Source organism: Oncorhynchus mykiss, chromosome 21 (assembly GCF_013265735.2).
Source record: "Oncorhynchus mykiss isolate Arlee chromosome 21, USDA_OmykA_1.1, whole genome shotgun sequence".
Classification (NCBI taxonomy): domain Eukaryota; kingdom Metazoa; phylum Chordata; class Actinopteri; order Salmoniformes; family Salmonidae; genus Oncorhynchus; species Oncorhynchus mykiss.
In genome coordinates, this window is record NC_048585.1 from 41,517,239 (window position 1) to 41,542,462 (window position 25,224).

Sequence of the window (25,224 nt, forward strand, 5' to 3'; positions counted from 1 at the left end):
CTTACTGTAAGGCCAGGAAGGTCTTCCACATCACTAGAAACAGAAAGACAGCATCCCTGGGTGGGTTCAAATCACCAACTTTTAAATGAACAGTCTAACGCGCCAACCAATTGCACCACAGAGACTTGTGGTTATACTGACCCTCAGCAGGCCAAAGACTCATGGAAGCTCAAGCCAAGTCAGGAAGGGTCAGTTCACAGCATCTCCACAATCTGAAAAATGTCATCCCTGGGTGGTGATGATGCACCAACCTTTAGATTGACAGTCAAACACGCTAACTGATTGCACTAGAGAGGCTTGTGTTGGCATTGACCATTAGCAGGGAAAAATAACAGGAATCTCATTACAGGTCCAGGATGTCACATCCACATCATGGAGCACAACAAACTGAGAACTGTCGTCCCTGGGTGGGCTCGAACCACCAACCTTTAGATTAACAGTCTAACGCGCTAACCAATTGCGCCACAGAGACTTGTGGTGTATTTGACCCTGACGCTTGATCTCTGGCCATTTGTGCTCTCATCCAACTGAACATGGAGTTTTCAAAACAACAACACATTGTTCCAATGGTTGTGTTAACGTGCATCAAAAGTGCAGCAACATTTTCAAGGAAGTAGACCTGTAGTTTTCTAATGTTTGTTAGCTTTTTGAATGGCCTTATAAGGGCAAAAATGTAGCGCAATGTTCGTCAGCGCAACATTATATTAAAAGGCATCTGGCAGGAGTAAATTCAGCCGCAATCACAAATATATTCTGATAAATATATATTTTAAACAACTGCATTTTAACAAATGTAATATATAATCGCCAAGCCCATTCAAAAAAAATTAGGGGACTGACTCCGGAAGAATGATGAAGTGGCTAGTCACTTTCATGGCGTATTGGCGTACATATACACACAAACACACTGGACCAACATTGTCCTTCTCGCAAGATAAATATAAATGCTAAGGTTTTTCATGCCAGATTGACATAATTTACGTTGTCATACCAGCCAGATTAATAAGAATAAATTATATGTTCCTTGGAGAACACAGAATGATCAAGCTATTGAGTAACAGAAGATCAGAGACCATTGACAGCCATTTTACCAGTAGGTATCATAACTTGTCATCTTTCATGTTCAACAACACACCAATCACATGTGACAACAGGAAACACAGCAGGTCAAAAGCAAGCTTACTGTAAGGCCAGGAAGGTCTTCCACATCACTAGAAACAGAAAGACAGCATCCCTGGGTGGGCTCAAATCACCAACTTTTAAATTAACAGTCTAACGCGCCAACCAATTGCACCACAGAGACTTGTGGTTATACTGACCCTCAGCAGGCCAAAGACTCATGGAAGCTCAAGCCAAGTCAGGAAGGGTCAGTTCACAGCATCTCCACAATCTGAAAAATGTCATCCCTGGGTGGTGATGATGCACCAACCTTTAGATTGACAGTCAAACACGCTAACTGATTGCACTAGAGAGGCTTGTGTTGGCATTGACCATCAGCAGGGCAAAATAACAGGAATCTCATTACAGGTCCAGGATGTCACATCCACATCATGGAGCACAACAAACTGAGAACTGTCGTCCCTGGGTGGGCTCGAACCACCAACCTTTAGATTAACAGTCTAACGCGCTAACCAATTGCGCCACAGAGACTTGTGGTGTATTCGACCCTGACACTTGATCTCTGGCCATTTGTGCTCTCATCCAACTGAACATGGAGTTTACTTTTCATGCCAGATTGACATAATTTACGTTGTCATACCAGCCAGATTAATAAGAATAAATTATATGTTCCTTGGAGAACACAGAATGATCAAGCTATTGAGTAACAGAAGATCAGAGACCATTGACAGCCATTTTACCAGTAGGTATCATAACTTGTCATCTTTCATGTTCAACAACACACCAATCACATGTGACAACAGGAAACACAGCAGGTCAAAAGCAAGCTTACTGTAAGGCCAGGAAGGTCTTCCACATCACTAGAAACAGAAAGACAGCATCCCTGGGTGGGCTCAAATCACCAACTTTTAAATTAACAGTCTAACGCGCCAACCAATTGCACCACAGAGACTTGTGGTTATACTGACCCTCAGCAGGCCAAAGACTCATGGAAGCTCAAGCCAAGTCAGGAAGGGTCAGTTCACAGCATCTCCACAATCTGAAAAATGTCATCCCTGGGTGGTGATGATGCACCAACCTTTAGATTGACAGTCAAACACGCTAACTGATTGCACTAGAGAGGCTTGTGTTGGCATTGACCATCAGCAGGGCAAAATAACAGGAATCTCATTACAGGTCCAGGATGTCACATCCACATCATGGAGCACAACAAACTGAGAACTGTCGTCCCTGGGTGGGCTCGAAACACCAACCTTTAGATTAACAGTCTAACGCGCTAACCAATTGCGCCACAGAGACTTGTGGTGTATTTGACCCTGACGCTTGATCTCTGGCCATTTGTGCTCTCATCCAACTGAACATGGAGTTTTCAGAACAACAACACTTTGTTCCAATGGTTGTGTTAACGTGCATCAAAAGTGCAGCAACATTTTCAAGGAAGTAGACCTGTAGTTTTCTAATGTTTGTTAGCTTTTTGAATGGCCTTATAAGGGCAAAAATGTAGCGCAATGTTCGTCAGCGCAACATTATATTAAAAGGCATCTGGCAGGAGTAATTTCAGCCGCAATCACAAATATATTCTGATAAATATATATTTTAAACAACTGCATTTTAACAAATGTAATATATAATCGCCAAGCCCATTCAAAAATAATTAGGGGACTGACTCCGGAAGAATGATGAAGTGGCTAGTCACTTTCATGGCGTATTGGCGTACATATACACACAAACACACTGGACCAACATTGTCCTTCTCGCAAGATAAATATAAATGCTAAGGTTTTTCATGCCAGATTGACATAATTTACGTTGTCATACCAGCCAGATTAATAAGAATAAATTATATGTTCCTTGGAGAACACAGAATGATCAAGCTATTGAGTAACAGAAGATCAGAGACCATTGACAGCCATTTTACCAGTAGGTATCATAACTTGTCATCTTTCATGTTCAACAACACACCAATCACATGTGACAACAGGAAACACAGCAGGTCAAAAGCAAGCTTACTGTAAGGCCAGGAAGGTCTTCCACATCACTAGAAACAGAAAGACAGCATCCCTGGGTGGGCTCAAATCACCAACTTTTAAATTAACAGTCTAACGTGCCAACCAATTGCACCACAGAGACTTGTGGTTATACTGACCCTCAGCAGGCCAAAGACTCATGGAAGCTCAAGCCAAGTCAGGAAGGGTCAGTTCACAGCATCTCCACAATCTGAAAAATGTCATCCCTGGGTGGTGATGATGCACCAACCTTTAGATTGACAGTCAAACACGCTAACTGATTGCACTAGAGAGGCTTGTGTTGGCATTGACCATCAGCAGGGCAAAATAACAGGAATCTCATTACAGGTCCAGGATGTCACATCCACATCATGGAGCACAACGAACTGAGAACTGTCGTCCCTGGGTGGGCTCGAACCACCAACCTTTAGATTAACAGTCTAACGCGCTAACCAATTGCGCCACAGAGACTTGTGGTGTATTTGACCGTGACGCTTGATCTCTGGCCATTTGTGCTCTCATCCAACTGAACATGGAGTTTTCAAAACAACAACACATTGTTCCAATGGTTGTGTTAACGTGCATCAAAAGTGCAGCAACATTTTCAAGGAAGTAGACCTGTAGTTTTCTAATGTTTGTTAGCTTTTTGAATGGCCTTATAAGGGCAAAAATGTAGCGCAATGTTCGTCAGCGCAACATTATATTAAAAGGCATCTGGCAGGAGTAAATTCAGCCGCAATCACAAATATATTCTGATAAATATATATTTTAAACAACTGCATTTTAACAAATGTAATATATAATCGCCAAGCCCATTCAAAAAAAATTAGGGGACTGACTCCGGAAGAATGATGAAGTGGCTAGTCACTTTCATGGCGTATTGGCGTACATATACACACAAACACACTGGACCAACATTGTCCTTCTCGCAAGATAAATATAAATGCTAAGGTTTTTCATGCCAGATTGACATAATTTACGTTGTCATACCAGCCAGATTAATAAGAATAAATTATATGTTCCTTGGAGAACACAGAATGATCAAGCTATTGAGTAACAGAAGATCAGAGACCATTGACAGCCATTTTACCAGTAGGTATCATAACTTGTCATCTTTCATGTTCAACAACACACCAATCACATGTGACAACAGGAAACACAGCAGGTCAAAAGCAAGCTTACTGTAAGGCCAGGAAGGTCTTCCACATCACTAGAAACAGAAAGACAGCATCCCTGGGTGGGCTCAAATCACCAACTTTTAAATTAACAGTCTAACGCGCCAACCAATTGCACCACAGAGACTTGTGGTTATACTGACCCTCAGCAGGCCAAAGACTCATGGAAGCTCAAGCCAAGTCAGGAAGGGTCAGTTCACAGCATCTCCACAATCTGAAAAATGTCATCCCTGGGTGGTGATGATGCACCAACCTTTAGATTGACAGTCAAACACGCTAACTGATTGCACTAGAGAGGCATTGACCATCAGCAGGGCAAAATAACAGGAATCTCATTACAGGATGTCACATCTACATCATGGAGCACAACAAACTGAGAACTGTCGTCCCTGGGGGGGCTCCAAGCACCAACCTTTAGATTAACAGTCTAACGCGCTAACCAATTGCGCCACAGAGACTTGTGGTTTATTTGACCCTGACGCTTGATCTCTGGCCATTTGTGCTCTCATCCAACTGAACATGGAGTTTACAAAACAACAACACTTTGTTCCAATGGTTGTGTTAACGTGCATCAAAAGTGCAGCAACATTTTCAAGGAAGTAGACCTGTAGTTTTCTAATGTTTGTTAGCTTTTTGAATGGCCTTATAAGGGCAAAAATGTAGTGCAATGTTCGTCAGCGCAACATTATATTAAAAGGCATCTGGCAGGAGTAATTTCAGCCGCAATCACAAATATATTCTGACAAATATATATTTTAAACAACTGCATTTTCACAAATGTAATATATAATCGCCAAGCCCATTCAAAAATAATTAGGGGACTGACTCCGGAAGAATGATGAAGTGGCTAGTCACTTTCATGGCGTATTGGCGTACATATACACACAAACACACGGGACCAACATTGTCCTTCTCGCAAGATAAATATAAATGCTAAGGTTTTTCATGCCAGATTGACATAATTTACGTTGTCATACCAGCCAGATTAATAAGAATAAATTATATGTTCCTTGGAGAACACAGAATGATCAAGCTATTGAGTAACAGAAGATCAGAGACCATTGACAGCCATTTTACCAGTAGGTATCGTAACTTGTCATCTGTCATGTTCAACAACACACCAATCACATGTGACAACAGGAAACACAGCAGGTCAAAAGCAAGCTTACTGTAAGGCCAGGAAGATCTTCCACATCACTAGAAACAGAAAGACAGCATCCCTGGGTGGGCTCAAATCACCAACTTTTAAATGAACAGTCTAACGCGCCAACCAATTGCACCACAGAGACTTGTGGTTATACTGACCCTCAGCAGGCCAAAGACTCATGGAAGCTCAAGCCAAGTAAGGAAGGGTCAGTTCACAGCATCTCCACAATCTGAAAAATGTCATCCCTGGGTGGTGATGATGCACCAACCTTTAGATTGACAGTCAAACACGCTAACTGATTGCACTAGAGAGGCTTGTGTTGGCATTGACCATCAGCAGGGCAAAATAACAGGAATCTCATTACAGGTCCAGGATGTCACATCCACATCATGGAGCACAACAAACTGAGAACTGTCGTCCCTGGGTGGGCTCGAACCACCAACCTTTAGATTAACAGTCTAACGCGCTAACCAATTGCGCCACAGAGACTTGTGGTGTATTCGACCTTGACACTTGATCTCTGGCCATTTGTGCTCTCATCCAACTGAACATGGAGTTTACTTTTCATGCCAGATTGACATAATTTACGTTGTCATACCAGCCAGATTAATAAGAATAAATTATATGTTCCTTGGAGAACACAGAATGATCAAGCTATTGAGTAACAGAAGATCAGAGACCATTGACAGCCATTTTACCAGTAGGTATCATAACTTGTCATCTTTCATGTTCAACAACACACCAATCACATGTGACAACAGGAAACACAGCAGGTCAAAAGCAAGCTTACTGTAAGGCCAGGAAGGTCTTCCACATCACTAGAAACAGAAAGACAGCATCCCTGGGTGGGCTCAAATCACCAACTTTTAAATTAACAGTCTAACGCGCCAACCAATTGCACCACAGAGACTTGTGGTTATACTGACCCTCAGCAGGCCAAAGACTCATGGAAGCTCAAGCCAAGTCAGGAAGGGTCAGTTCACAGCATCTCCACAATCTGAAAAATGTCATCCCTGGGTGGTGATGATGCACCAACCTTTAGATTGACAGTCAAACACGCTAACTGATTGCACTAGAGAGGCTTGTGTTGGCATTGACCATCAGCAGGGCATAATAACAGGAATCTCATTACAGGTCCAGGATGTCACATCCACATCATGGAGCACAACAAACTGAGAACTGTCGTCTCTGGGTGGGCTCTAACCACCAACCTTTAGATTAACAGTCTAACACGCTAACCAATTGCGCCACAGAGACTTGTGGTGTATTTGACCCTGACGCTTGATCTCTGGCCATTTGTGCTCTCATCCAACTGAACATGGAGTTTTCAGAACAACAACACTTTGTTCCAATGGTTGTGTTAACGTGCATCAAAAGTGCAGCAACATTTTCAAGGAAGTAGACCTGTAGTTTTCTAATGTTTGTTAGCTTTTTGAATGGCCTTATAAGGGCAGAAATGTAGCGCAATGTTCGTCAGCACAACATTATATTAAAAGGCATCTGGCAGGAGTAATTTCAGCCGCAATCACAAATATATTCTGATAAATATATATTTTAAACAACTGCATTTTAACAAATGTAATATATAATCGCCAAGCCCATTCAAAAATAATTAGGGGACTGACTCCGGAAGAATGATGAAGTGGCTAGTCACTTTCATGGCGTATTGGCGTACATATACACACAAACACACTGGACCAACATTGTCCTTCTCGCAAGATAAATATAAGTGCTAAGGTTTTTCATGCCAGATTGACATAATTTACGTTGTCATACCAGCCAGATTAATAAGAATAAATTATATGTTCCTTGGAGAACACAGAATGATCAAGCTATTGAGTAACAGAAGATCAGAGACCATTGACAGCCATTTTACCAGTAGGTATCATAACTTGTCATCTTTCATGTTCAACAACACACCAATCACATGTGACAACAGGAAACACAGCAGGTCAAAAGCAAGCTTACTGTAAGGCCAGGAAGGTCTTCCACATCACTAGAAACAGAAAGACAGCATCCCTGGGTGGGCTCAAATCACCAACTTTTAAATTAACAGTCTAACGCGCCAACCAATTGCACCACAGAGACTTGTGGTTATACTGACCCTAAGCAGGCCAACACAGCAGGTCAAAAGCAAGCTTACTGTAAGGCCAGGAAGGTCTTCCACATCACTAGAAACAGAAAGACAGCATCCCTGGGTGGGCTCAAATCACCAACTTTAAAATTAACAGTCTAACGCGCCAACCAATTGCACCACAGAGACTTGTGGTTATACTGACCCTAAGCAGGCCAACACAGCAGGTCAAAAGCAAGCTTACTGTAAGGCCAGGAAGGTTTTCCACATCACTAGAAACAGAAAGACAGCATCCCTGGGTGGGCTCAAATCACCAACTTTTAAATTAACAGTCTAACGCGCCAACCAATTGCACCACAGAGACTTGTGGTTATACTGACCCTCAGCAGGCCAAAGTCTCATGAGAGCTCACGCCAAGTCAGGAAGGGTCAGTTCACATCTCCACAATCTGAAAAATGTCATCCCTGGGTGGTGTCGAAGCACCAACCTTTAGATTGACAGTCAAACAAGCTAACTGACTGATTGCACTAGAGAGCCTTGTGTTGGCATTGACCCTCAGCAGGGCAAAATAACAGGAATCTCATTACAGGTCCAGGATGTAACATCCACATCATGGAAGAATGATGAAGTGGCTAGTCACTTTCATGGCGTATTGGCGTACATATACACACAAACACACTGGACCAACATTGTCCTTCTCGCAAGATAAATATCAATGCTAAGGTTTTTCATGTCAGATTGACATCATTTACGTTGTCATACCAGCCAGATTAATAAGAATAAATTATATGTTCCTTGGAGAACACAGAATGATCAAGCTATTGAGTAACAGAAGATCAGAGACCATTGACAGCCATTTTACCAGTAGGTATCGTAACTTGTCATCTTTCATGTTCAACAACACACCAATCACATGTGACAACAGGAAACACAGCAGGTCAAAAGCAAGCTTACTGTAAGGCCAGGAAGGTCTTCCATATCACTAGAAACAGAAAGACAGCATCCCTGGGTGGGCTCAAATCACCAACTTTTAAATTAACAGTCTAACGCGCCAACTAATTGCACCACAGAGACTTGGCCAGAGACTGACCCTCAGCAGGACAAAGTCTCATGGAAGCTCAAGCCAAGTCAGGAAGGGTCAGTTCACATCTCCACAATCTGAAAAATGTCATCCCTGGGTGGTGATGATGCATCAACCTTTAGATTGACAGTCAAACACACTAACTGATTGTTGACCATCAGCAGGAATCTCATTACAGGTCAGGGATGTCACATCCACATCATGGAGCACAACAAACTGAGAACTGTCGTCAATGGGTGGGCTCGAACCACCAACCTTTAGATTAACGGTCTAACGCGCTAACCAATTGCGCCACAGAGACTTGTGGTGTACTTGACCCTGACGCTTGATCGCTGGCGATTTGTGCTCTCATCCAACTGAACATGGAGTTTACGAAACAACAACACTTTGTTCCAATGGTTGTGTTAACGTGCATCAAAAGTGCAGCAACATTTTCAAGGAAGTAGACCTGTAGTTTTCTAATGTTTGTTAGCTTTTTGAATGGCCTTATAAGGGTAAAAATGTAGCGCAATGTTCGTCAGCGCAACATTATATTAAAAGGCATCTGGCAGGAGTAAATTCAGCCGCAATCACAAATATATTCTGATAAATATATATTTTAAACAACTGCATTTTCACAAATGTAATATATAATCGCCAAGCCCATTCAAAAATAATTAGGGGACTGACTCTGGAAGAATGATGAAGTGGCTAGTCACTTTCATGGCGTATTGGCGTACATATACACACAAACACACTGGACCAACATTGTCCTTCTCGCGAGATAAATATAAATGCTAAGGTTTTTCATGCCAGATTGACATCATTTACGTTGTCATACCAGCCAGATTAATAAGAATAAATTATATGTTCCTTGGAGAACACAGAATGATCAAGCTATTGAGTAACAGAAGATCAGAGACCATTGACAGCCATTTTACCAGTAGGTATCATAACTTGTCATCTTTCATGTTCAACAACACACCAATCACATGTGACAACAGGAAACACAGCAGGTCAAAAGCAAGCTTACTGTAAGGCCAGGAAGGTCTTCCACATCACTAGAAACAGAAAGACAGCATTCCTGGGTGGGCTCAAATCACCAACTTTTAAATTAACAGTCTAACGCGCCAACCAATTGCACCACAGAGACTTGTGGTTATACTGACCCTCAGCAGGCCAAAGTCTCATGGAAGCTCAAGCCAAGTCAGGAAGGGTCATTTCACATCTCCACAATCTGAAAAATGTCATCCCTGGGTGGTGATGATGCACCAATCTTTAGATTAACAGTCAAACACGCTAACTGATTGCACTAGAGAGGCTTGTGTTGGCATTGACCGGGGCAAAATAACAGGAATCTCATTACAGGTCCAGGATGTCACATCCACATCATGGAGCACAACAAACTGACAATTGTCGTCCCTGGGTGGGCTCGAACAACCAATCTTTAGATTAACAGCCTAACGCGCTAACCAATTGCGCCACAGAGACTTGTGGTGTATACAAACGACCCTGACGCTTGATCGATGGCCATTTGTGCTCTCATCCAACTGAACATGGAGTTTACGAAACAACAACACTTTGTTCCAATGGTTGTGTTAACGTGCATCAAAAGTGCAGCAACATTTTCAAGGAAGTAGACCTGTAGTTTTCTAATGTTTGTTAGCTTTTTGAATGGCCTTATTGTAACTGACAGTTAGACTTACAGGTTATGGCGTTGTCTTTCGTTTGAATTGTCTACGTGTCCGCTGTGCGGGGGAAATGATAATACAAGCGGAACTACGTAGCTAATACTGTTGTAACGGGGATCCTTATCGTAGCAACACACTTTTGGAGGGAAGGCAATCCCGTTAGCTAAGTTTTCATGTCATCGGGTGTAGTTCATAAAGGTTGAAGAGTGTATGTTAGGATGAAGTGTGAATTCACGGCAGGAATAATAAGTGTGAAGTTTGATTTCCTCCCTTCTGTAATAAGCAGCCAATGAGGTATTTTTTCCTTTATTCATGTGTTTAATCTGAACCCATTATAACGCCGGTTAAACTGTTATGTATGTAAGCACTTCAGAGTTATACCAAGCTAATAAGTCACTCGTAAGATAAGGTTGTAAGAGTGTGCTTAACTGTATTTTTCATTTACTTTATAGTTCTCACGGAAGGTGATAATTCTGACTAAAACTACAGAATAAAGCCGCCAGTTAAAATCAAGGAACGGTTGTGCTCGTGGTTACTGAAGGGAGCTACAGTGAGAACTCAATGCTCTTCACGAGCAAGAGAGAAAGAAGAATCTCATCCATCTGTAAAACGTCTACAAGATTCCCAAATCCTGGTAGACCCTGTCATCTGCCAGATAAGAGTTTTGCACCTACCGGCAAACTAAGAAGAAAATCTCCACATAAGGAAGCATCGTGAGGCAACATAAGGTCAAGACTAACAGGAAAGTCAGACACGCAAGTACAAGTCAAGGTGTTTGAAGGTGGTCCTAGCCTTGTGAACAGCTAATAAGAGACTTTAAGATTACAATTTGTAAGGACTGGAGATAGTTGTCTATTTCATAAAGACTCTGGTATTATGCATTTGCTCTTTCTATCTTAATGTATCGCTGGTATGTGTATTACTGAAAAATATTATTTGATACTTACTAAAAATATATATATAGTTACAAACATTAAGGGTCAGCGTACACCTATTAATTCTATTTTCACCTGTAAGTTAATAGTGTAATTGTTTGGTAAGGTGTTTGTTCAAGCCTTTGTTACAAGCATTATACATGTTTATACCACATACTAAGGTTTAAATTACAGTGAATTAGAGTATAAATTACCTACTCACTTATGCAAACCTTAACTAGAATTGATTTGACTTGATTTAGAATGTCAGAAAGAGGTAGTTTCACTAAAGGTGATAGAGATGGGGTGGGTCAAGTTGAGCAGCTGCAGCAACACCTCACAAACTTTGAGCCTTCATCAGAACAAACAGAACAGCAGGAAGAGGCCCAGACTGGTGTGGAGTCACTTCGGCCAGCGAATGATGATACAGAGGCTGCTAATGAGATAGCACAACAAGAGCCACGAAAAGGTGAGAGGGTCCGCAGGTTAACTGAAAAGGGCAGAGAATTGCGCGACGAAAGGTGGAGACAGCTCGAACATCGTTTCAGGGTCAGCTATGAGAAGTGGAAGGCTCTGTCACTGACAGGCTGTTGCTCTGAAGACCTACTAGAAGACCTCTTAAACAAGATTAGCCATACCTCTACAGAGCTAAACCTTGTCTATGTAAATTTGCGTCAAATCGACATTCCCGACAACGATATGCGACGCAGAGTTGATACTTGTGAAGCAGTTACAATGTCTATTATCAAGACTGTAAGGTGTCATTTAAAAGGCAGGGAAGAAGGTCAAAGTAACCAGATAGAGTTGCACTGGAAGGACAGCAATTCCTTGTGCATGTCCGAACTCTCACATAAGTCAAGTCTCAACTATCAGCCCTCAAGTGCTTCCTCCCAGTCTCAAAGCAACTCAAAGGTCAACTCCAGACGCTCAAGCGTGTCATCTGTCAAGAGACAAGAGGCTGCAGCGGAAGTTGCTGCTAACCAAGCAGCTTTAGAAGTAATGGTTAAGCAAGAACGCCAACTAGAAGAGCTTCAGAGACTCGAAGATGAAGATAAGAAGAGGACAGCGGAGCAAGAAGCTGAGGCTGTGAAACGCAGCTTAGAAGAAGCTAGGCTGCGAGTCAAGTTAGAGGTAGAAAATGCTGCCAGACGAAGGACGCTAGAAGACAAGCGTAGAGAGTTAGAGCGCCTAGAAGTGCTCAAGAAACTAAATGCTGCCAAGGCGCGAATGCAAGTGTATGAGCAAGATGAAAACTCAGAGGACGAGAAGAGAGAACTACTCTCTAACTGCAAATCTGTGAAAGAAGTCATGCACAGAAGTAGCTCATCTCACAGTCTCTCACCACAACATGTTGTGACAAGCACACAGCAAGAAGATGGCACCAAGACCATGTTCAGGTTACTAGCGGAATCAATCAGTGAAAGCCGCCTCCCCATACCAGAACCAGTAACATTCAATGGAGAACCACACTCGTTCACTGACTGGAAGGTCTCTTTTCAGACTCTGATAGACAGGAAGAACATACCAGCAACCGAGAAGATATATTACTTGAGAAAATATATTGGTGGGCCTGCCAAGAAAGCCATCGAAAGTTACTTTATGTTAGGAACAGAGTCAGCCTACTATGCTGCATGGACCATTCTTGAAGAAAGGTACGGAAACAAATTCCTCATCGCCAAGTCCTTCAGAGATAAGCTCAATGCATGGCCTAAGATAGGATCCAAGGACAGTCTTGAACTTAGAGACCTTGTAGACTTTCTTCGCAGCTGTGAGGCTGCAATGTCTCAGAATAAGGGCCTGGAGGTGCTTAATGACTGTAATGAAAACCAAAAGATCCTCGCTAAACTTCCAGATTGGCTAACTTCAAGATGGAATAGAAAGGTCATAGACATCTTAGAAGAAACTGAGATCTTTCCAAGCTTCAGTCAGTTTGTGAAGTTTCTCACGAGAGAAGCAAAGATCGCTTGCAATCCTGTCACATCCCTTCATGCTTTGAAACCAAGCGAAGATGGAAAACCTAAGACGCCAAGGATTCAAAGCCCTGGAGCAAGGGTATTAGCAACTAACTCTGATGAGAAAGATACTGTTACTAGTTGTGTCTTCTGTGAGAAGTCAGGTCACAGTCTCCACAAATGCTGGAAGTTCATGGACAAGCCCACCACAGAGCGACAGAAGTTTGTTCAAGACAATAAATTGTGCTTTGGCTGTTTAAGGCCTGGGCATCGCTCAAAAGATTGCGATAACAGGAACACCTGCGACACGTGTCAGAGGAGGCATCCATCCTGCCTGCACGAAGATCGTACTAAGGAAAGGTTAAGGGATAGGAAGACCCCACAAGATAAGGGGACAAGAGCGTCAAGTGAGGCCATATCTAACAGTCGTAAGGGACATTAACAACACTCACACCTCCACAATCATTCCAGTATGGGTGTCAACCACAAGTGAGCCAGATCGTGAAGTTCTTGTGTATGCACTTCTTGACACCCAGAGCGACACCACTTTTATCCTTGAAGAGACAACAAAGGCTCTCAATACAAGGAAGGAGCCAGTCCAACTGAAACTCTCTACAATGGCTTCAAGGAATACCATTGTGCCCTGCCAGAAGCTGTCTGGTTTGCAGGTTAGAGGGCTTTACTTGGAGAAGAAAATCCCTCTGCCAACGACCTACTCGAGAGAGTTTATTCCTGCAAACAGAGATCATATTCCTACTCCAGAGACTGCAAGAGCATGGTCTCATCTTGAACACATTGCAGAGGAGATTGCTCCTCAACAGAGCTGTGATGTCGGTCTCTTAATTGGCTACAACTGCCCCCAGGCTCTCCTTCCAAGAGAAATTGTGTCTGGTAAGGGAAATCAGCCTTTTGCTCAGAGAACAGATCTTGGCTGGAGCATAGTCGGCTATGGAAATCCATCTATCGACTATGGCGACCCTATTGGAGTGAGTCATCGGGTTATCGTTAGACAGGTGATGCCAAGCCTTCAATCTTCTTCCAACCTCACAAATCAAGTACACTATGTTTGTAGAACACGTGTAAGAGAGGTAATCACAACACTGGACATTATCAAGACGCTTGAATCTGACTTCAACGAGAGAGCTGCAGAAGAGGACCTCATATCTCAAGAGGATATCCGGTTCCTGAAGAAAATGAAAGAGGGCTTCAGACGTAAGGACAATGGACATTATGAGATGCCGCTGCCGTTTAAGGAAGAAAGACCCAATCTGCCGAACAATAAAACATGTGCAGTTCACCGACTCAAGTGCCTGGAAAGGAGGCTAAGGAGAGACAAGCAGTACTACAAGGACTACACAGCATTCATGGAAGAGACTATAGCTTGTGGAGATGCTGAGAAGGTCTCTAAAGAGGAAATTAACAAGCATCCAGCATGGTACATCCCGCACCATGGGGTTTATCACCCACAAAAGCCTGGGAAGATACGAGTCGTCTTTGACTGCTCAGCTAAGTTTCGAGAGACGTCCTTGAATGATCATCTCCTTACCGGTCCAGAGTTGACAAACACATTGCTGGGCGTCCTTTGTCGTTTTCGTAAGGGTCCAGTTGCAATCATGTGTGACGTAGAGCGCATGTTCCACCAGTTTCATGTGAAAGCAGAAGACCAAGATTATCTACGGTTCCTTTGGTGGGAGAACGGAGATCTAGAGTCTCAACCCTCAGTGTATCGTATGAAGGTCCACTTGTTCGGCGCAGCTTCATCTCCTGGTTGCGCCAACTATGGTCTCAAACATCTTGCTGCCGAAGGACGAGGAAGCTTCAGCGAGAAGTCTATCCAGTTCATAGAAAGGAACTTTTATGTTGATGATGGGTTGACGAGCGTATCGTCTGAAGCTGAAGCGGCCCAGCTGGTGAAAGAAGCAAGAGAGCTTTGCAGCATCGGCAAACTTCGGTTGCACAAGTTTATCTCTAACAGCAAGGAAGTTATAGCCACAATTCCCAAGGAAGAACGTGCCAAGGGTGCCAAAGACCTGGATATGGCTATGGGTGAACCACACATGGAGAGAGCGCTTGGTGTACTGTGGTGTGTCGCATCAGACAAGTTCCAGTTTAGAGTAGTTGTCAAGGAACGCCAACTCACAAGAAGAGGAGTGTTGTCTACAGTAGCCTCTGTATATGATCCGCTTGGGTTTGTGGCACCCTTTGTCCTGGCGGGGAAGCAGATCTTGCAGCGGATGTGTCGTGACAAAATCGACTGGGATGACCCCCTTCCAGATGACCTACGTTCCCAGTGGGAATTCTGGCTCCAAGGTCTACAAAACTTGTCTGAAGTAAGGATCCAACGAAGCTACTTGCCATCAAGTTTCAAGGAGGTGCAGAGTTATGAGCTCCATCACTTCTCCGACGCTAGTACCTCAGGTTATGGAGAGTGCTCATACCTCAGAACAATCAGCACCGCAGGAGAAGTTCATTGCACCCTAGTTATGGGGAAGTCGAGAGTCGCCCTCTCCAAGGTTACGACCATACCACGACTGGAACTTTCAGCAGCGGTGGTAGCTGTTCGAACAAGTGACATGCTCAAAAAGGAGCTAGAGATACAAGGTCTACAGGAATACTTCTGGACAGACTCGAAGGTAGTTCTTGGCTACATCAACAATGAAGCCAGAAGATTCCACGTCTTTGTAGCTAACCGTATTCAACGCATTAAGCAAAGCACAGATCCCGAACAATGGAGATATGTGACCTCTGAAGAGAATCCTGCGGATCATGCTTCCAGAGGTCTCACATCAGAACAGCTCATGGCTTCCAACTGGTTCCCAGGTCCAGACTTTCTTTGGCATGAAGAACTTCCCAAAGGACAAGTCAAGGGGGAAGAGTTCTCAGACAATGATCCAGAGCTGAAATCCCTGGTCCATGATACCCAAGCAAAGGAAGAAAGATCATTACTAGATCACCTTCATAAGTTCTCAGACTGGGCAAGAGTGGTAAAAGCTATTGCCAGGCTCAAACGACGTGTCAAGGAAGCCATAGGCTTAAAATTGAGGTCCAGTGAAGCTACAAGCATAGAAGAAAGGAGAGAGGCAGAGCTCACCATTATAAAGATGGTTCAAGAAGCAGCCTTCTCCCATGAGATACACAACCTTAGGCACCAGAAAGACATCAAGACCAAATATAAAGCAAGCAAGTTGCATAAATTGAGTCCATTTCTGGATGAGCAAGGTATCCTCAGAGTGGGAGGTCGCTTGGCTCATGCAACTCTTCATTCCCATGTGAAGCATCCCGCAATCCTGCCAAGAGATAGCCACTTGTCAGTGCTGCTCGTCAAGCACTATCATGAAAGAGTACGACACCAAGGACGTGGAATGACGATCAATGAGCTGCGATCCAATGGTATATGGATCCTAGGATGCAGCAATGCAGTTTCCTCTCACATCTACAAATGTGTGAAATGCAGGAAATTCAGAAGATGTACAGAAGGGCAAAGGATGGCAGATCTTCCGAAGGAACGCATGGAGACCGCGCCTCCCTTCACATACTGCGGGATGGACTGCTTTGGACCCTTCTATGCCAAGGACGGAAGAAGAGAGTTAAAGCGTTATGGGCTCCTACTCACTTGCATGGGCTCCCGAGCAGTTCACATTGAAATGCTTGACGACTTAACCACCGACGCTTTTATCAATTCCCTGCATTCATTCATTGCCATACGTGGTAATGTTCGTCAAATCAGATGTGATCAAGGCAGCAACTTCATTGGCGCAAGACGCGAGTTTGTGGACGCCCTGAAAGAAATGGATCAAACACGACTGAAGGAACTTGGATGCGAGTTTATCATGAACACCCCATCTTCAAGTCACATGGGTGGTGTTTGGGAAAGGCAAATCCGCACGATACGAAGTGTCTTAACATCCACTCTTGATCAGTCAGACGGAAGACTCGACACCGCTTCTCTGCGTACCTTTCTCTATGAAGTCATGGCGATTTTAAATAGTAGGCCCCTAACTACGGAATATCTGAATGATCCATTAGGTCCAGAACCTCTCACGCCAAATCACATCTTAACAATGAAGTCCACAGTTATCTTACCGCCACCTGGACAGTTCATCAAGGAAGATCTTTATCTCCGCAAGAGATGGCGCAGAGTACAATTCTTAGCCAATGAATTCTGGACAAGGTGGAAGAAAGAGTACCTCCTAAACCTCCAACACAGACAGAAATGAAGTAAAGACAGAAGAAACGCAAGGATTAATGACATTGTCATCTTGCAAGATGATACTGCACCACGCAACCAGTGGAAATTGGCAAAGGTTACAGAAGTGTACCCGGGACAGGATGGCCGGGTGAGAAGATTCAAGTTACTGATCAGCGACTCAACCCTAGATGAGAGAGGTAAACGCATCACCAAACCCTCCTATCTGGAGAGGCCCATCCATAAGACAGTCACCCTCCTGGAAGCCGATCAAGAAACCTGCAGACCCCTTTCACAGAAATCACCGGTGATTGGTGGGAGTGTAACTGACAGTTAGATTTACAGGTTATGGCGTTGTCTTTCGTTTGAATTGTTTACGTGTCCGCTGTGCGGGGGAAATGATAATACAAGCGGAACTACGTAGCTAATACTGTTGTAACAGGGATCCTTATCGTAGCAACACACTTTTGGAGGGAAGGCAATCCTGTTAGCTAAGTTTTCATGTCATCGGGTGTAGTTCATAAAGGTTGAAGAGTGTATGTTAGGATGAAGTGTGAATTCACGGCAGGAATAATAAGTGTGAAGTTTGATTTCCTCCCTTCTGTAATAAGCAGCCAATGAGGTATTTTTTCCTTTATTCATGTGTTTAATCTGAACCCATTATAACGCCGGTTAAACTGTTATGTATGTAAGCACTTCAGAGTTATACCAAGCTAATAAGTCACTCGTAAGATAAGGTTGTAAGAGTGTGCTTAACTGTATTTTTCATTTACTTTATAGTTCTCACGGAAGGTGATAATTCTGACTAAAACTACAGAAAAAAGCCGCCAGTTAAAATCAAGGAAGGTTGTGCTCGTGGTTACTGAAGGGAGCTACACTTATAAGGGCAAAAATGTAGCGCAATGTTCGTCAGCGCAACATTATATTAAAAGGCATCTGGCAGGAGTAAATTCAGCTGCAATCACAAATATATTCTGATAAATATATATTTTAAACAACTGCATTTTCACAAATGTAATATATAATCGCCAAGCCCATTCAAAAATAATTAGGGGACTAACTCCGGAAGAATGATGAAGTGGCTAGTCACTTTCATGGCGTATTGGCGAACATATACACACAAACACACTGGACCAACATTGTCCTTCTCGCGAGATAAATATAAATGCTAAGGTTTTTCATGCCAGATTGACATCATTTACGTTGTCATACCAGTGTTAGTGTTCAAATACTGGAGAGTTGAGACCAAATCACGGACGCTGGACAGAGTGGATTTCAGTTGTAACAAAAGACAGTTTTAATGAGTCAGAGATATCTTGTCCCGCAGTTTTACGTGCACGGACCTAGTTCACATAACTCGGCAAGGAGCCAGGTGAAAAAGAGGCCTATACAATGGTTACATACATTTTTATACATAGAATAAAGTAGGTGGAGTCTTGTCGTTTCGGTCTTCTTGACTGGTCGGAGGGTTGGAGGCGGGCCTTGCTCTAGCCAGAGCGGGCCCCATTGGTGCACAGCAAAAGTTCTTTGCTCTTGGGACCGGCCAGTTAGAGGGAGATGAGATGTGTGTTTATATAAGGAAGAGGGGGTCAGTCTTATGGCTGGGTGTATGTGTTCTTACGACGGAATGTCTTTGTTTATATGAGCTATGTGTATGAATATTTATATAACACCAGCCAGATTAATAAGAATAAATTATATGTTCCTTGGAGAACACAGAATGATCAAGCTATTGAGTAACAGAAGATCAGAGACCATTGACAGCCATTTTACCAGTAGGTATCATAACTTGTCATCTTTCATGTTCAACAACACACCAATCACATGTGACAACAGGAAACACAGCAGGTTAAAAGCAAGCTTACTGTAAGGCCAGGAAGGTCTTCCACATCACTAGAAACAGAAAGACAGCATCCCTGGGTGGGCTCAAATCTCCAACTTTTAAATTAACAGTCTAACGCGCCAACCAATTGCACCACAGAGACTTGTGGTTATACTGACCCTCAGCAGGCCAAAGTCTCATGGAAGCTCAAGCCAAGTCAGGAAGGGTCAGTTCACAGCATCTCCACAATCTGAAAAATGTCATCCCTGGGTGGTGATGATGCACCAACCTTTAGATTGACAGTCAAACACGCTAACTGATTGCACTAGAGAGGCTTGTGTTGGCATTGATCATCACCAGGGCAAAATAATAGGAATCTCATTACAGGTCCAGGATCTCACATCCACATCATGGAGCACAACAAACTGAGAACTGTCATCACTGGGTGGGCTCAAACCACCAACCTTTAGATTAACAGTCTAACACGCTAACCAATTGCGCCACAGAGACTTGTGGTGTAGTTGACCCTGACGCTTGATCGCTGGCCATTTGTGCTCTCATCCAACTGAACATGGAGTTTCCGAAACAACACTTTGTTCCAATGGTTGTGTTAACGTGCATCAAAAGTGCAGCAACATTTTCAAGGAAGTAGACCTGTAGTTTTCTAATGTTTGTTAGCTTTTTGAATGGCCTTATAAGGGCAAAAATGTAGCGCAATGCTCGTCAGCGCAACATTATATTAAAAGGCATCTGGCAGGAGTAAATTCAGCCGCAATCACAAATATATTCTGATAAATATATATTTTAAACAACTGCATTTTCACAAATGTAATATATAATCGCCAAGCCCATTCAAAATAATTAGGGGACTGACTCCGGAAGAATGATGAAGTGGCTAGTCACTTTCATGGCGTATTGGCGTACATATACACACAAACACACTGGACCAACATTGTCCTTCTCGCAAGATAAATATAAATGCTAAGGTTTTTCATGCCAGATTGACATCATTTACGTTGTCATACCAGCCAGATTAATAAGAATAAATTATATGTTCCTTGGAGAACACAGAATGATCAAGCTATTGAGTAACAGAAGATCAGAGACCATTGACAGCCATTTTACCAGTAGGTATCATAACTTGTCATCTTTCATGTTCAACAACACACCAATCACATGTGACAACAGGAAACACAGCAGGTTAAAAGCAAGCTTACTGTAAGGCCAGGAAGGTCTTCCACATCACTAGAAACAGAAAGACAGCATCCCTGGGTGGGCTCAAATCACCAACTTTTAAATTAACAGTCTAACGCGCCAACCAATTGCACCACAGAGACTTGTGGTTATACTGACCCTCAGCAGGCCAAAGACTCATGGAAGCTCAAGCCAAGTGAGGATGGGTCAGTTTACATCTCCACAATCTGAAAAATGTCATCCCTGGGTGGTGATGATGCACCAACCTTTAGATTGACAGTCAAACACGCTAACTGATTGTACTAGAGAGGCTTGTGTTGGCATTGACCGGGGCAAAATAATAGGAATCTCATTACAGGTCCAGGATGTCACATCCACATCATGGAGCACAACAAACTGAGAACTGTCGTCAATGGGTGGGTTCGAACCACCAACCTTTAGATTAACGGTCTAACGCGCTAACCAATTGCGCCACAGAGACTTGTGGTGTACTTGACCCTGACGCTTGATCGCTGGCCATTTGTGCTCTCATCCAACTGAACATGGAGTTTACGAAACAACAACACTTTGTTCCAATGGTTGTGTTAACGTGCATCAAAAGTGCAGCAACATTTTCAAGGAAGTAGACCTGTAGTTTTCTAATGTTTGTTAGCTTTTTGAATGGCCTTATAAGGGTAAAAATGTAGCGCAATGTTCGTCAGCGCAACATTATATTAAAAGGCATCTGGCAGGAGTAAATTCAGCCGCAATCACAAATATATTCTGATAAATATATATTTTAAACAACTGCATTTTCACAAATGTAATATATAATCGCCAAGCCCATTCAAAAATAATTAGGGGACTGACTCTGGAAGAATGATGAAGTGGCTAGTCACTTTCATGGCGTATTGGCGTACATATACACACAAACACACTGGACCAACATTGTCCTTCTCGCGAGATAAATATAAATGCTAAGGTTTTTCATGCGAGATTGACATCATTTACGTTGTCATACCAGCCAGATTAATAAGAATAAATTATATGTTCCTTGGAGAACACAGAATGATCAAGCTATTGAGTAACAGAAGATCAGAGACCATTGACAGCCATTTTACCAGTAGGTATGATAACTTGTCATCTTTCATGTTCAACAACACACCAATCACATGTGACAACAGGAAACACAGCAGGTCAAAAGCAAGCTTACTGTAAGGCCAGGAAGGTCTTCCACATCACTAGAAACAGAAAGACAGCATTCCTGGGTGGGCTCAAATCACCAACTTTTAAATTAACAGTCTAACGCGCCAACCAATTGCACCACAGAGACTTGTGGTTATACTGACCCTCAGCAGGCCAAAGTCTCATGGAAGCTCAAGCCAAGTCAGGAAGGGTCAGTTCACATCTCCACAATCTGAAAAATGTCATCCCTGGGTGGTGATGATGCACCAATCTTTAGATTAACAGTCAAACACGCTAACTGATTGCACTAGAGAGGCTTGTGTTGGCATTGACCGGGGCAAAATAACAGGAATCTCATTACAGGTCCAGGATGTCACATCCACATCATGGAGCACAACAAACTGACAACTGTCGTCCCTGGGTGGGCTCGAACCACCAACCTTTAGATTAACAGTCTAACACGCTAACCAATTGCGCCACAGAGACTTGTGGTGTATATGACCCTGACGCTAGATCGCTGGCTATTTGTACTCTCATCCAACTGAACATGGAGTTTACGAAACAACAACACTTTGTTCCAATGGTTGTGTTAACGTGCATCAAAAGTGCAGCAACATTTTCAAGGAAGTAGACCTATAGTTTTCTAATGTTTGTTAGCTTTTTGAATGGCCTTAAAAGGGCAAAAATGTAGCGCAATGTTCGTCAGCGCAACATTATAATAAAAGGCATCTGGCAGGAGTAAATTCAGCCGCAATCACAACTATATTCTGATAAATATATATTTTAAACAACTGCATTTTCACAAATGTAATATATAATCGCCAAGCCCATTCAAAATAATTAGGGGACTGACTCCGGAAGAATGATGAAGTGGCTAGTCACTTTCATGGCGTATTGGCGTACATATACACACAAACACACTGGACCAACATTGTCCTTCTCGCAAGATAATTATAAATGCTAAGGTTTTTCATGCCAGATTTACGTTGTCATACCAGCCAGATTAATAAGAATAAATGATATGTTCCTTGGAGAACACAGAATGATCAAGCTATTGAGTAACAGAAGATCAGAGACCATTGACAACCATTTTACCAGTAGGTATGATAACTTGTCATCTTTCATGTTCAACAACACACCAATCACATGTGACAACAGAAAACACAGCAGGTCAAAAGCAAGCTTACTGTAAGGCCAGGAAGGTCTTCCACATCACTAGAAACAGAAAGACAGCATTCCTGGGTGGGCTCAAATCACCAACTTTTAAATTAACAGTCTAACGCACCAACCGATTGCACCACAGAGACTTGTGGTTATACTGACCCTCAGCAGGCCAAAGTCTCATGGAAGCTCAAGCCAAGTCAGGAAGGGTCAGTTCACATCTCCACAATCTGAAAAATGTCATCCCTGGGTGGTGATGATGCACCAATCTTTAGATTGACAGTCAAACACGCTAACTGATTGCACTTGTGTTGGCATTGACCGGGGCAAAATAACAGGAATCTCATTACAGGTCCAGGATGTCACATCCACATCATGGAGCACAACAAACTGACAACTGTCGTCCCTGGGTGGGCTCGAACCACCAACCTTTAGATTAACAGTCTAACGCGCTAACCAATTGCGCCACAGAGACTTGTGGTGTATATGACCCTGACGCTAGATCGCTGCCTATTTGTACTCTCATCCAACTGAACATGGAGTTTACGAAACAACAACACTTTGTTCCAATGGTTGTGTTAACGTGCATCAAAAGTGCAGCAACATTTTCAAGGAAGTAGCCCTGTAGTTTTCTAATGTTTGTTAGCTTTTTGAATGGCCTTAAAAGGGCAAAAATGTAGCGCAATGTTCGTCAGCGCAACATTTTATTAAAAGGCATCTGGCAGGAGTAAATTCAGCCGCAATCACAAATATATTCTGATAAATATATATTTTAAACAACTGCATTTTCACAAATGTAATATATAATCGCCAAGCCCATTCAAAATAATTAGGGGACTGACTCCGGAAGAATGATGAAGTGGCTAGTCACTTTCATGGCATATTGGCGTACATATACACACAAACACACTGGACCAACATTGTCCTTCTCGCAAGATAAATATAAATGCTAAGGTTTTTCATGCCAGATTGACATCATTTACGTTGTCATACAAGCCAGATTAATAAGAATAAATGATATGTTCCTTGGAGAACACAGAATGATCAAGCTATTGAGTAACAGAAGATCAGAGACCATTGACAACCATTTTACCAGTAGGTATGATAACTTGTCATCTTTAATGTCCAACAACACACCAATCACATGTGACAACAGGAAACACAGCAGGTCAAAAGCAAGCTTACTGTAAGGCCAGGAAGGTCTTCCACATCACTAGAAACAGAAAGACAGCATTCCTGGGTGGGCTCAAATCACCAACTTTTAAATTAACAGTCTAACGCGCCAACCAATTGCACCACAGAGACTTGTGGTTATACTGACCCTCAGCAGGCCAAAGTCTCATGGAAGCTCAAGCCAAGTCAGGAAGGGTCAGTTCACATCTCCACAATCTGAAAAATGTCATCCCTGGGTGGTGATGATGCACCAACCTTTAGATTGACAGTCAAACACGCTAACTGATTGCACTAGAGAGGCTTGTGTTGGCATTGACCGGGGCAAAATAACAGGAATCTCATTACTGGATTTCACATCCACATCATGGAGCACAACAAACTGACAACTGTTGTCCCTGGGTGGGCTTGAACCACCAACCTTTAGATTAACAGTCTAACGCGCTAACCAATTGCGTCACAGAGACCTGACGCGTGATCGATGGCCATTTGTGCTCTCATCCAACTGAACATGGAGTTTACGAAACAACAACACTTTGTTCCAATGGTTGTGTTAACGTGCATCAAAAGTGCAGCAACATTTTCAAGGAAGTAGACCTATAGTTTTCTAATGTTTGTTAGCTTTTTGAATGGCCTTAAAAGGGCAAGAATGTAGCGCAATGTTCGTCAGCGCAACATTATATTAAAAGGCATCTGGCAGGAGTAAATTCAGCCGCAATCACAAATATATTCTGATAAATATATATTTTAAACAACTGCATTTTCACAAATGTAATATATAATCGCCAAGCCCATTCAAAATAATTAGGGGACTGACTCCGGAAGAATGATGAAGTGGCTAGTCACTTTCATGGCGTATTGGCGTACATATACACACAAACACACGGGACCAACATTGTCCTTCTCGCAAGATAAATATAAATGCTAAGGTTTTTCATGCCAGATTGACATCATTTACGTTGTCATACCAGCCAGATTAATAAGAATACATTATATGTTCCTTGGAGAACACAGAATGATCAAGCTATTGAGTAACAGAAGATCAGAGACCATTGACAACCATTTTACCAGTAGGTATGATAACTTGTCATCTTTCATGTTCAACAACACACCAATCACATGTGACAACAGGAAACACAGCAGGTCAAAAGCAAGCTTACTGTAAGGCCAGGAAGGTCTTCCACATCACTAGAAACAGAAAGACAGCATTCCTGGGTGGGCTCAAATCACCAACTTTTAAATTAACAGTCTAACGCGCCAACCAATTGCACCACAGAGACTTGTGGTTATACTGACCCTCAGCAGGCCAAAGTCTCATGGAAGCTCAAGCCAAGTCAGGAAGGGTCAGTTCACATCTCCACAATCTGAAAAATGTCATCCCTGGGTGGT

At 42.8% G+C, this 25,224-nt stretch overlaps 9 non-coding genes across 9 annotated transcripts; all 9 read right to left on the bottom strand.

The window, feature by feature from the left end:
- Positions 1-398: 398 nt before the first annotated feature.
- trnan-guu lies at positions 399-472 on the bottom strand. Its single transcript has one exon. It is a non-coding gene; the product is annotated as a tRNA-Asn (tRNA).
- Positions 473-1,576: 1,104 nt separating this feature from the next.
- trnan-guu lies at positions 1,577-1,650 on the bottom strand. Its single transcript has one exon. It is a non-coding gene; the product is annotated as a tRNA-Asn (tRNA).
- Positions 1,651-2,344: 694 nt separating this feature from the next.
- On the bottom strand, positions 2,345-2,418 carry trnan-guu. Its single transcript has one exon. It is a non-coding gene; the product is annotated as a tRNA-Asn (tRNA).
- Positions 2,419-3,522: 1,104 nt separating this feature from the next.
- On the bottom strand, positions 3,523-3,596 carry trnan-guu. Its single transcript has one exon. It is a non-coding gene; the product is annotated as a tRNA-Asn (tRNA).
- A 2,266-nt stretch (positions 3,597-5,862) lies between these two features.
- Positions 5,863-5,936, bottom strand: trnan-guu. The gene has a single exon. It is a non-coding gene; the product is annotated as a tRNA-Asn (tRNA).
- Positions 5,937-6,630: 694 nt separating this feature from the next.
- Positions 6,631-6,704, bottom strand: trnan-guu. Its single transcript has one exon. It is a non-coding gene; the product is annotated as a tRNA-Asn (tRNA).
- Positions 6,705-21,916: 15,212 nt separating this feature from the next.
- trnan-guu lies at positions 21,917-21,990 on the bottom strand. Its single transcript has one exon. It is a non-coding gene; the product is annotated as a tRNA-Asn (tRNA).
- Positions 21,991-23,066: 1,076 nt separating this feature from the next.
- Positions 23,067-23,140, bottom strand: trnan-guu. Its single transcript has one exon. It is a non-coding gene; the product is annotated as a tRNA-Asn (tRNA).
- Positions 23,141-24,228: 1,088 nt separating this feature from the next.
- Positions 24,229-24,302, bottom strand: trnan-guu. The gene has a single exon. It is a non-coding gene; the product is annotated as a tRNA-Asn (tRNA).
- Positions 24,303-25,224: the final 922 nt, after the last annotated feature.